Below are 14,709 nucleotides of genomic sequence, written 5' to 3'. Positions count from 1 at the left end.
TATAGCACCGGTTTTGAACCGGTGTTTATTTGAGGGGTGCCAAAAAATGAGTATTTGCCACCGGTTCAGAACCGGTGGCAATAACACAGTTATTAGCACCGGTTTGGTTCAGAACCGGTGGCAATAACACAACTATTAGCACCGGTTCGGTTCAGAACCGGTGCCCTTAATGCCCCAAAAAAATATTTTTTTGCATTTTTTTTTTTTTTTTTTTTTTTTTTTTTTTGCATTTTTTTTTACTTAAATTGATATATAAACAACTTACATATATATAAACTTATAATTTTCATTAATATAAAGTAATATAAAGCTGTAACATTACAATTTTAATTCAAAAAAAAAATATAAATAGGTTTACATTATAAACAGACCGACTGTAATAATATTACAACAGTAGCGTAGAGCAGATTAGCAGCAGCGAGAGTAGAACAGCAGTGGCGTAGAGCATAGCAGCAGCAAGAGTAGAACAACAGTGGCGTAGAGCATAGCAGCAGCAGCATCACGAGACCATAACAGCAGCAGGAGCATCGTAGAGCATAGCAGCAGCAGCATCACGAGACCAGAACAGCAGCAGGAGCATAGAAGCTTGCAGCAGCAGCCTTGCGAGGCAGCGTGCAGCAGCAGCCTTCCAGTGAAGGGATGACCAAAATCTACAGCCAAAAGAGCAAGAGTCATCAGCCCAATGAGCAAAAATCAGCAATACTAATCCACCAAGTCACAATGCAACAAACAATGAACCATATATATGGTATGTGACAATAAATAGTAATGTTAGTAATAAATTATTAGCTTAATTCAGAATTCAGAAGTGCACAAAACTTATAACTTGTCATTTTATGTAGCATAATTTATTACCTTTGTCTTGCACTTAACCTTTGGAGGTTCATGAGGATATACAGATGGAACTTGAAAAGTAAATACAAAGGTGTCGCCTCTGCAATCAAAAGTTCCCTTAGTATATCAATACACTATGCAATTATTCCTCCGTCTCTTAATGTTCTATCTATTTTAATTGTGTGACTCACCAAAAAAAAAAAAAAAAAAAAAAAAAAAAATCAAGGAGAACTTTTTGAAATGGAGGGAGTTGATAAGAAGATGAAAGAAACAAGTAATGCAAATAAAAGCATAGCCAACTGAATTATTAATGAAGTTCAATGATCCAAATAGAAATATACTAATCTAATTCGAGTAATTTCCCTCTGCACTAGTATAATTACTTCTTAGTAACACAATACATGCATTGTTTGGACCTTGGGCTGTTGGACACTACTCTTTCATTAGCTTTGACTATGCTTTTTTCTGATACAGTTAATTATAAATCAATGTGTGAAATGTTGTGTGAAGACATCTGATAAAATTTCAAAATATACCACCAAAAGTTTTTTTTTTAATAATTTCATATTTAAAATAGTTTTAAGGCAAAGGCAAAAGGCAAATGATGTGTTCACGGTAAAATGGAGGAAACATAGAGATAGATTTTTGACAAAAACTCCACCCTCTCCATACCTCCATAATTACAAGAAAAAAGAGAACAAAGGAATAAAGCAATATTGATGGCTAGGAGATGATAATAATAATTAAAAATAAAAAGGGAAAGAAACAAAGTCAAGAAACAATGACATAGGTACAAAGACAAGCAAGAACTACGCACTAGTTAGTAATAGCCTATGAATTATGACTGGTATTAATAGAAGATATCAATTATCAGACTCGTGATGCAATCTAGGTGTTGGCATGATTTAGTAGAAGAGACACTTACAAATAGTACCCCTCGTCAGGCCGGATAGTAACTTCAAAATTCATCAGGTCATCCTTCCCATTGGGAAATGATATGGTACATGATTTGGGCAGGTTTAGTTCACTAATATCTAGAAAAAGTCCATAGTTTAGAGCCACAACATGTAAACAGAAGAGGTAACAGTAATGTAAAGCATAATAATATGTTTGATCATACGTCTCATAAAATCCTTCAATCTGCGCAATGTAGATTTAGTAGTTAAAAGGAGTCCAGGACCAAATGCAGCAGATGGATGATAATAGATTTCCGCATGTAACTATTCTAATTAAGGATAATGTGTTTATTTTATTATGCAGAAAGATTAATTTATAACTGGCAAAAAATTAGGAAAAAAAGCGTGAAGCTTGCAAACACTTTTCAATGGAAATCATGGCATAAACAAACAACAATATATCTGGTCAGAATAGAGCAACTGATGAGCAAGAATTTCACCAATCCAACCAATCTACACACACAAAAAGAGAGTAAAATCTCCATCCCAGTCTCTTACATACAACTAAAGACATGTTCATATATGCATGAGTCTAGGGTAATCGAAAAATAGAGTGAGGAACCCCATATAATTCATGCGCAGATAATGATAATGAAAATGAAAAAGAATGATACAAAGTCATATAGTAAATTTTTTCCCCTTCTTGGATCAGCAAGTCTCATTCTTTAGTGTGCTCGTCGCCTAAAATAATTTCTTTTCATTACTTTTGTATGACAAACAAACATGGAGCAACATACAAAAAGGATGGAAATTTTGAATTTTGAGCTAAAACTTCTAGTGCCAAATTGAAAACAACTTACACAAGGCCAAGACTACAACAACATTTATATAACAATATGAGTCCCAATAACAACTTTTTAAGAACGAATACCTTTATGGAGACGTAGTTCTCCAGCTCAATTTTTGCGTACCGATCCAAACAGTGATTCACACTAAACACATACACAGAACTCAAAATAAAAAATTAAAAAAAAAATAAAAAAAATCATCATTTTGCTAAACATGTTGAATTAATCAGAAACAGGAACAATTGCAATATAATCCAAGCTTTTCAGTTTAAACAACTCAAATTTGTGCTTCGAAAATTACATAAGCAATATAAATCTGACAATTGAGCAATTATAATTAGAACTTTTGAAAAAAAAATACCTACAATCGAACATCAGGACATTGAATTCACAGAGTTTCTTAATACAAGTTCACAAAATCCACTACAAAAAAAAAACAAATAGACTACCTCACGTCTCATCATCAGATTGCCTAATTTCGAAATAGATGAGCAAGATCATAATCAAAACCCCAATATAACTTATTCATTAAAACCCTAAATTTTCGATTAAACCAGAAAGCACATGCAATTAAACAAAATCAAACATTATAAATCAAACAAAATCTAAGATTTGAACTAGAAATCAAATCAAAACACTATAAATCAAACAAAATCTAAGATTTGAACTAGAAATTAAGCAAAAGAACCCTAAATTTGGAATTTAAATGGGAAATTTTAAAGAATCGCATACCAAGAACACCAATTAAAACCCTAGAAATCAGACTTTAGTCACCATCACTGACCATCGTCATTGTGCTTGGTTCTAATGACCACCGACCACCGTCATTGTGCTTGCGGATCTACGCTTCATGGAGAGAGCAGGGAGTTCGAGGGAGAAGAAGGGACGGAGCTTCAATGGAGCTTGCGGGTCTAAGCTTCAATGGATTTTCAATGGGTTTGGTGAGGAGAGAGGGGAGGAGCGCGACTTGTGAGGAGAGAGAATGAAAATGAAAAAAAGAAAGGGAAAGAGATTAAGAGAATGAATAGGGGAAGGGAAAAAAAGGCCGGTTTTTTGTATGATTTGCCACCGGTTTGAACCGGTGGCATTTAAGGAATTTGGCACCGGTTTGATTTGAACCGGTGCTATTTCTATTAAACTAAATTTCGCCTTATTTTTTTCCCATCGGTTTTAAAGAACCGGTGCCAATTTCTCAGTGCGCATTTGTGTTTTTCTACTAGTGCATGTTGTCTGGTTTGGGATTTGTTCCCATTTCTTCGAGGTGGTTATCTTGATATGTTCTTTTGAGTCTTTTTGAGTGCAAAATTAGAAACGTCTCTCGTTTTTGGATTACCCCGCCTCATTGGTTGGCCACGAAAGCCAACGTTATAAGCTTTTGTATTTTTCTTTTTGACTGGTTTTGTTTTTTTTAGCTTTTCTTGTTAAAGAAAAAAAAAAGATTAGTTTCTAAGCTTACTAGATATTTAACATATGGCACTGCCTCAAAGGGCCTTCAAGGCTTCAACCTGACCAACTCTCTTTTCTGTGCTTGCTTGAAAAAAGGAAGTATGGTCTTTCTGAGAAAAGGAGCATGTCTACTTTGAAAACTTTCTCGAAGGAGCATAATCAATCCACCACGTAAGTCTGATACTTCAATTCCCTGCATATTGATTCATCAATACTGGTTGAATGGGAAATGCTTGCTTCTATTCTTTCCCTTCGAGCGATGAACTGTGATTGTCTAGCTATATGGAATTATTGGGGGGTAAAAGGACATGCTTCACAATAATTAATCGAATAGAGTTTTGACCAATACTTGAATTTAGTCGGTACTTGAATTTTTGGTGTTCTCAGCTTTCAGCTTTACAAAAGTACCTAAACCTTAGCTTGTCTTCCTTGGGTTAGACACAACATAGATTTATTTCATTTCTTACTTTATATCGTAATCTTTAAACATGTTATGTTATGTTGTAATGATGACATTTAAATAGGAAAACAAAACAACATTGGTTATTCATTTTTACTGTACTCAATGTTTAGGTTGTAGGCCCTAGACCACCCAATTTTAGCTAGTCCACTGAAGCGTATAAATATTGCTCATACAATCATACTCTTTTACCTTCCAAACTGTTTTACTCCTTTCAATTAGAGCCCAAAAATAGCCTAATCATAAACATGTTAGCACTAAAACATTTCATTGGCCTAGAGCGCAAATATAACCTAATCATTAGTCTTCTTTAGTTTTTTTTATAGTGTAGTTCTCATACCCTTTTACCCTCCAATCCATTTTACTCTTTGACGAATCTTCAACTGTTGGTGTGCATATCGAGATGCAGTACACTAGGTGCAAACTGCCTTAATATGCACATTTAAAATCCATAATGTGTAGGTGTTGAGCCCTGGGTCAAGAACTCGACCTTTTTTTTTTTTAAAAAAAAAAAGGTAAATAAATATTATTAATGAATCAAAAACGGTATACAACACCAAGGCTACAAAAAATTAGCCACCTTACCTACACAAAATACCTGATCTAATCAACAACACAAAAAAACAGCTATACAAAAAAAAAAAAAAAAAAAAAAAAAACCAAGCTAAACATTCAAACACTTTAGCCATTCTCTATTCCTCCTCATTTTCTTTGGCATAATTTGGCTACTTCTTTGATACACCTCCCATACCAGCTTCTGAACCACCAACTTAGGACTCTACAAGCACAAATCCTAGACAGCCTTATTTCTTTGCTGCCAAACTACATACAGAATCCCTGCATAGCAACTCTGTCTTTTGAACCTGCCTATAATGCCTTGCAGCTTCAAATTGCATTCTTCTAGGGAGCTTGGACTACACTTAATGCATGTAATCTGTTCCACTAAGTCACAACATAATTTACTATAATGACACTAAAAAAATGAGTGTTCTACAGTATCATCTCTATCACCACACAAAGGACAAGAGGTATCATTAATGATGCCCAACTTTACTAGCTTCATTTTAACTCTAATTCTTTTCCACACAATTAACCAGGCAGCTCAGCTGTGTCTAGGAATATTCAATCTATTCCAAAGCCAATTACACCATGGAACCTCAGAATGTTCCTTCTGCAACCATTTATAACCACTAGCAACTGTGTAGCCCTTTACATTTGCATCCCATCTACTACCAGTAAAGCCAGGCTTAAAAAGCTCCTTTACTTTCCACAACTGTTTCCAGTTCCTAGCTAGCATTAGCAAGGAAATAAGCTCTTTTCCAATTCTTTCCTTTTATGTACAAAATCCACTTAAACCAAAAGCTATCTTGCTTACTAGCAATGTTCCAGACCTGCTTTCCAAGGCAGCAAGGTTCCATACATGACAATTCAATCACGCACCCCTAAACCACCATGCTTCTTATTTCTGCAAACAATATCCCAAGCTATTAGGGGAACTCTATTGGAGATAGCCTTACTGTAGACAACTAAAAATGTCTCCCCGAAACCAAACCCGATGATGAACAACCTTTCATTGCCATTATTGGTCGGGTTGAGTATCTAATATTTGAAGTGCTTAATCCATATTTCTATTCAATACGTTTCATAAATAAACCTAATTCTTAGCCTGTTTTCCCACACCATAAATTATTTTCCTCTTTTTTGTCCACATCACAAAACTGAGCTAATCTGATTTTGTGGCTATATAATTTTGATCCAAATATTATTTTGTTGGATAGGCCTTTCAATAATGTCTCCAACGATATATCATAAGACCAATTCCGATTTAAAACGAAGAAGATATGAACCAAATACTAAACTCGGCCCAAAATCGACACCCTTTAACTAAAACGTCTATATCTTAAATTCTACAAACTATTTTGACCTGATTCTAATTGGTATAGAAATTAGACTTGATAAGATTTCCAATGATATATTATATGCCTTATTCCGAGTTATGGATCAAAAGTTATCATAGTTTTAAAAACACGTAAAAAAACTGGAATTACCGTGCAGCAGCAAAAACTCCGCATCGCGGCAAAAGCTGACGTGGCCCGGTTCCTGGTGCCATGACACGGTAATTTCCATCGTGTCACGGTACTTTCCCGTGTCTTTTTCGCGATTTTTTTTTCTTACGCGCTTAAAAACCTGGACGCATTTCTGGAAAAACTGCCACCGCAACACGGTGTGTTATACCGTACCACGGTGGACAGTGCCGCGTCGCGGTGTCCTTTGCCGTGTCACAGTACACATCCCGTGACACGGGATTTTTCTGCATACTCTCCGCGTACAATTATTCATGCGCTTTATCAATTTTGACGTATTTAGGGCAAAACTTTGTGCCATGCCACGGTAGATAATACCGTGACACGGTGCCCGTTGCTGTGTCGCGGCAGACATGCGGTGTCACGGTGCCCGTTTCCGCGTTGCGACAGACATGTCGTGTCACGGTACCCAAATTAGGGTTTTATCTTCAACTTTAGGGTTCCGTGCATCCCCCTATTCATTTCCTCTATAAATACCCCCCTCCTTTCTGCAGTTTGGGGCACCAAAAATCATTTTCTCTCCCTCTACACCAACAATCAAATAATTCTCTATTCTCTGTCCTATGCTCTAGCCTAAATACTAGTCTCCCTATTCTTTCACAATACTTCCCCTAAGCACTCCAAGGAGTCCATATTTTACCCGAGGTTCCATCCTAAAACCAAGGCGTGAAAGGTAGAACTGTTTGAGGGTTTGACCCTAAATCAACTTACTTTAATTTAATTTTAATCATTGTTTTATTAATTTCCTTGAAGTTACTAACGTGTTTATTATTTTGTAGTTGCAAGCAACAAAATCAAAGTAAGGAATATGTTCCTTTTATTTCTATTATTTTTGTAACGATTTTTATTATGTTTGTCATATATTAATTGTTGGAATTATTGTTGCTTTGCTTCTAATATTAATGTTGATTTTATTATATTTATGATCACTATATTGCATGTTAAAGGGAATGTGTAATTGAAAATCACGACTAATAAGATAATTTGGACAATTAGTTTAGGTTCCTTTTTAATCTTTTTGTTAATTGAAGTGATCACGAATATTTTACAATTATATGTTGCATTAATATTCAACCAATTTAGCATATTTATTAGTTTGGAGAAAATTGAATCTTTGTTTGCATGCCTTTGAGATCGCATGAATCGCTTTCACTATAAGAATCGAGTTGAGGCCAATACGGGCGAATGTGACTCCAGGATTCACTTCGTATCATCATTCCTGATCCTCCTTTCATGCTTCCGAACCATATGGAGTTAGTAATCTCATGGATAATGAATGCGGTGTAACCTTCATGGGTCAATCGTTGTTTCCTATCGTTGTCCCTTTATTCGTGGTTGCCTTTTATGATCCGTGAACGGTTTACAAGTTCCTTAAAAACTTGTTGGCGGTTCCCTACTTTCCTTGTCCCTAATCGTATAATGTCAATTCCCACTTCCTATGAGTGCCAAGCATATTCACGCATGCTTATCGTAGGCGCGCTTCGAACGACGCCTACAATTTGGCGACTCCACTGGGGAGGATTCTAGGTTATTTATCGATTTGAGTGATTGGTATTTAATTAAGATGAGTGGATGAGACTTGAAATATTCTTGAATCGTATTCCTGTGATTAAATTGGCATTTTTGCATATACATAGACGTTTTAACATCGTATTTTAGGTTCACCCGTAGGAAAAATTGAATAACCTGATTGTGAAGAAGAAAACAGAGGCACTAGTCAGATTTCCTGACTGTCGCGTCACGGCATGACTCCGTGTCACGGTGCTTCCTACCGTGTCGCAGCAGTCCTGAAATCTTTCCATTGACTTTATTTTTTTTTTATCACAGTCAGCTTCCATCGATTTTTTTTAGAAAATGTGTGTGTTCTACATACGTCTTAGCCCCAGGGAATTTAAGCTCTATCGACCCAAAAACGCTCATGGAAATAAGGGTTCATCTGAGTTATTAAATTCACCCAAACCATGGAGTCAAGTTCGATTTAATCACGATCTTGCGGAGCTGCCCGTTGGCATACACCCTCAAGGGAGGCTGCTTTGCTAACGCGTCCAAACTCTTAACCATGGTACCCTTTTGACACCAAATAAACTTGACCATAGTGGAACATAGAACTTGACCTTAGGTTGCGAACACTTTTTTTGCATCATTGTGCCTACGTGCCCTATGTGTATATATTTAATCGTTTGGATCCTAACCTTAACTATCTTTCTTTGTCTATGGTGGTTTATTTTATGACTAACGAATGCCAATGGACCGTACTCACTTAGTAATTAGCGTAAACTCTAAAATTGAAAACTGGAAAAAACACACAAAAATACTTGGAACTGATCACCCTGACACGGCAGAAGTGCCGCATCACGACAATCAGTGCCGTGTCATGGCAGCTTGTACCGCGACGCGGTATAGTTCGCCGTGTCACGGTGCCCAGGGAATAAGTCCAGTTAGCTTTTTTTTAGTCTTCCGTGCTAATTTGGTCCTCGCGTCAATCATTTTGGTTACTGTTCACATGTCTAACCATACGATCATACCACGAATCTTATAACATCACTTAATCACTCACGAGTCAAGTATAGTCCACACAATTTCTTTATTTTCCGACTCGAGTCCTGCACCATGTTGTTTATGATCGTATACTAGGTTCATGCACCCCCTTTTTCGTCATAATAAAAAAATGAGTGGAGTTCTTTCTTCTCACCTGTTTTCAAATGTCTAATTTTTCCCCTTCCTTTCCTATCTTGAGAAATGAGTCAAACAATTAAGTGAATTGTTTTTTTTCATAGTACTTAGTCAAGGAGCAGGGGTAGATACAGTTCGAGTCATTACTCCAACAATTTCTTAGACCTAAGAGGCGTTCAAAGAAAACTTCGCCTTTAAACTACTTTCAGTTCGTTCCAATGCCCACTAAGGAAGATATTGAGAACATTAATAAATCCATCGAGGCACTGTCTGCCATGATGCAAACCCTTACCACTAGGGTCACTACCATGGAACAAAACAAGGTCAGTGTTGCTACCCTTGACAAATTGAAAGAACAAATGAGCAAGACTTCTGAGGATTTCACATATGTGGAACAACCTCCCACTCCTTTGGATATGAAGGAAAGGCTCCCTAAGAAGTTCTCCACTGCCGATATTCCAAAGTTTAAGCCTATTGACAATCCAATATTCCATTTGAAGGCGTTCTCTGCAACCATGGCTCTCAAGGGATTGGATGTAATACTCTTCCCTACGGTGTTCCCTCTCTCTTTAGAGCGTTCTTGCAAACAATGGTTTTATTCCCTAGATGCCAAGCATAATGTAACTTGGCAAGATGTCACCGACAGTTTCATGAATCGTTACAAGTGTAACATTCAAACCGTAACATTCAAACCAAAACTTCTAAACGTGAACTCTCCATTCTCAAACAGAAAGAGAATGAAGGTTTCAACGCTTATCTGAACAGGTGGAGGGAAACGGCTGCACTCTTGGTAGATCCTCCCAAAGAAAGAGAGATGGTTTGCCTCTTCATCCAAAATCTGACTCACAAGTGTAGGGAACATCTCAAATTTCTTCCACTGAACACTTTTGAAGCTGTATACGACATTGGCATCAATATCGAGGACGAGCTAATAAAGACTGCTGGTAGTAACAATAATAACACTTAGAAAAACAAGAAGAACGACCTTCCTTCTTCTTCGTATTCTAAGCACGAAAATACTGCCAACAATATAAGTCAAGTCAATCTCAATGAAGTGTTAGCTCTTGATGCTCCATTGCCTAAGAAAAGGAGAACTTATACTCCTTTAGGAATGACTTATGATGCGGCCTTTGATCGCCTTTATAGTCAAGGGTTGATCACACATATTGGGCCATTTCCAGAGACAAAACCTGAAGAAAGGAGTGCCAAGTGGAATCCCAATGCCCAGTGCAAGGTCCATCAAGGAAGAGGCCACAATACCGAGCAATGTTAGAATTTGAAAGACGTTATTCAAGATCTTGTTGATGCAAACAAACTTCCTATCCCTCCGGCGGTAAGAAGTAATGAAGACAAGGCGCACGGCAAGTCAATCATGCAAGATTTCATGATTCTTTTTAATTATTTCCATTCCCCTCTTATATCTAGCATAAGTTTTTCTTCGTAGACTCTATTGTGTTTATTCACCATTCCCATCAATAAAATGAGCATTATTCCTTTATATCTCGATCATGTCTTTCTTATAAAATTAAAAAGAAAAAAAAACGCCGAACCAAACACAAGGTACACCAATGACTTGAGGCACCTTTGCAACTCATTCATTCCCCATTAACCATTCAATCACATATCCATTTCTTCATTAACCACTTTGAGCCTCGTCTAACGATTGACCTTTTATTTAACCCACATTCACCTAACCCTGGGATGGGAAAGTGTGAAACTTGTGTATTATTCAAAAAGCAAGTAAAAAAAAGAAGTAGCAAAGCAACAGTAAAACAATGTCTAAGGGCAAGTGTTCTAATGTCTTTGATATGAAGACGTCTCAAATAGCGTCTCTCATCGAGTGCTTGGTACCGTGCATGAGAAATATGAATGCTAAGTGAGTGATGGACCGCATGATCTGAGATTGCCCACATTGATTCAATCAAAAAAAGAAAAAATTCAAAGCGAAAAAAATAAAAAAAGCGAAAAAATAAAACTTGCAAAATTCAAATTTCAAATACACAATTACACATCTTGGGGGCTTCTCTCGGGTCTTGAGCCTTTTACCCCTTTCTTCTTTAAACCATCGGCCTTAACCACATTACAACCCTCGAAAGACCTCTTTGAGGTGTACATACACTTGTGCAAAGTTCGGTTAGAGCTACGTTCGGCCTGATTCCTAACGGATACGTAGGCAACCCTAGACTTGGGGGCTTGAACCCACATCACTTAGCTTACCTAGCCTAAAGAGTCATCATCTTTCACTCTTCTCACATCTTTTTCCATCACCACAGCCTTTGCAACCAGCCTTAGTATCACATTCACACACTTCTTTCACACATACATAGCCATATCATCCTTCCCTTAGGAACCCTTTATCATGAAATCTTGTTTCCCTACCACGCATGCTTCATCATATTTCAAGACAGCATTCATTAAAAGAAACATTGTATACTTGCTTAGCTTCTTGACCTGAGCAATATTCATTGTTTCACGCATCGCATAATGTTCTTAGCAACATTTATCAAAGATTTGTAATCATAGAAAGCATATCGTGCTTAGCTCCTTGAGCTAAGCAACGTTCATTATGCAACACTCAACAATCACTTTATCTATATACGTGCTTAGCTTCCAGACCTAAGCAACATTCATCAAGGTTCTTTTTCATACACTATTGTTCTTAGCTTCATGACCTAAGTGCATTCATTGATCGTGTCACATGATGTAATTGTCCTTAGCCTCCTGGCCTACGAACATTCATCATGCATACATTATTCTCAAGACGAGCAGTTCAATTTGACTAGAAGAAAATCCATACGATTCATTTCGCTTTGCTCAAAGAGGAAGTTCAAAACTTCTTCCCTTTTTCATGTCTTTCTTTTGGAGAAGTTCAAAAATTTTTTTAAAATTTTCTCACAGAAGGAAGTTCGAAAACAAAACTTTATCTTTCACGTCTTTCTTCTTCGGGAGAAAGTCGGTACCCTCCATTCATGACAAAAATGATGGAAAATTTTTGCTTTTGCATTTTCATTTGCTTGTGTCTGCACACACACTCAAATCATACACATACACACACAAAATCACAAGTCATACACATGTCATGTCATGTCAAGTCAAGCTTGGTCAAGTCAGTTGGTCAAGTCAATCGCAGTCTATACAGGTCCTTTGGCAAATTTTATTTTGCAGGTCTCATTTACAACCCACGTTCGGGGATAAGCGAACCATCTACAGCCCACGTTCGGGGACAATCGAACCATCTATAGCCCACGTTCGGGGACAAGCGAACCATCTATAGCCCACGTTTGGGGACAAGCAAACTATCTACAGCCCACGTTCAAGGACAAGCGAACCATCTACAGCCTACGTTCGGGGACAAGCGAACCATCTACAGCCCACGTTCGGGGACAAGCGAACCATATACAACCCACGTCCGGGGACAAGCGAACCATTTCATTCGAGGACAAGCGAACCATCATCATTTTTAGTGATCATCTCCTAGGCGAAGATGATTCACGACACAAGGTTCTCGATACACAGAGACTTGAAATCTCATCATCAGACAAGCTTTTCCTCGGGCATGGAAAATTGTCGGTCGTTGCCACCTCTCAAGGCGAAGAAGTCAGCGATTATATCATCTATCAACATTCCTCAAGCATGGAAAATATCACAACGATCTTCATTCCGTAAATTTCTTCAGCATAGAAAACTACCAAAAATTTATTTGCCACCGTTACACTGTGTCAGATACGCATTCTATCCCTTTACTTTTTTATTTGCGGAACTAACTTTTTTCTGTAGGTACTGGCGTATACAGAGTGATTTAGGATCGCAGAACGTCTTAAATCATTCTCCGTCCCAATCGACTACTTTGACTACGTTTTCGAAACTGACGTTTCTACAAACTCAGGCAAAGTGGGGGCTTTTATAGACACCTAAAAATGTCTCCCCGAAACCAAACCCGATGATGAACAACATTTCACCGCCACTATTGGTCGGGTTAAGTATCTAATCTTTGTCTAGCGACTGGTGCTGGTCTTGCAGTTTTCAAGTGCTTAATCCATATTTCTATTCAATACATTTCATAAACCAACCTAATTCTTAGCCTATTTCCCCACACCATAACTTATTTTCCTCTTTTCGTGTCCACATCACAAAACCGAGCTAATCTGATTTTGTGGCTATATAATTTTGATCCAAATATTATTTAATTGGATACTCCTTTCAAAAATCTTTCCAATATATCATACGCCCAATTCTGATTTAAAACGAAGAAATATGAGCCAAACACTAAACTCGGCCCAAAACCGACACCCTTTACCTAAAACATCCATATCTTAAAATCTACAAATGGTTTTGACCTGATTCTAATTGGGTTTGAAAATAGACTTGATAATATTTCCAACGATATATTATATGCCTTATTCAGAGTTACGGATAAAATGTTATCATAGTTTTAAAAACGCGTAAGAAATTGGAATTACCGCGCAGCAGCAAAAACGTCGCGTCGCGAAAAAAGCTGATGTGGCACGGTTCCTGGTGTCGTGACACAGTAATTTTCACCGTTTCACGATGCTTTCCCGTATCTTTTTTGCGTTTTTTTCTCACGTGCTTATGAACCTGGAGGCATTTTTGGAAAAATTGTACATCGCGACACGGTGTGTTATACAGTGCCATGGTGGACAGTGCTGTGTCGCGATGTCCTTTGCTGTGTCAGGGTACACATACCGTGACACGGGATTTTTCTGCATACTCTCCGCATACAACTCGTCACGCGCTTTATCAATTTAGACGTATTTAGGGCAAAACTTTGAGCCGTGCCACGGTAGATAATACCGTGACACGGTGCTTGCTGTGCCGCGGCAGACATGCCATGTCACGGCGCCCAAATTAGGGTTTATCTGCAGCTCTAGGGTTTCATGCATCCGTCTATTAATTTCCTTTATAAATACCCCCCTCTTTTATGCAGTTCGAGACACCAAAAATCATTCTCTCTCCCTCTACACCAACAATCAAATAATTCTCTATTTTCTCTTCTATGCTCTAGCCTAAATACTAGCCTCCCTATTCTCTCACAATACTTCCCCTAAGCACTCCTAGGAGTCCATACTTTACCTGAGGTTCCATCCTAAAACCAAGGCGTGAAAGGTAGAACTGTTTGAGGGTTTGGCCACAAATCAACTTAATTTAATTTAATTTTAATTATTTTTTTATTAATTTCCTTGAAGTTACTAACGTGTTTATTATTTTGTAGTTGCAAGAAAAAAAATCAAAGTAAGGAATATGTTCCTTTTATTTCTATTATTTTTCTAACGATTTTTATTATGTTTGTCATATATTAATTTTTTGAATTATTGTTGAATTGCTTCCAATATTAATGTTGATTTTATTATATTCATGATCACTATATTGCATGTTAAAAGGAATGTGTAATCGAAAACCACGACTAATAAGATAATTTGGACAACCGGTTTAGGTTCCTTTTTAATCTT

The sequence above is a fragment of the Chenopodium album genome, chromosome 16 (assembly GCF_948465745.1).
Source record: "Chenopodium album chromosome 16, dcCheAlbu1.1, whole genome shotgun sequence".
Taxonomy (NCBI): domain Eukaryota; kingdom Viridiplantae; phylum Streptophyta; class Magnoliopsida; order Caryophyllales; family Amaranthaceae; genus Chenopodium; species Chenopodium album.
This window is presented reverse-complemented; position numbering follows the sequence as displayed.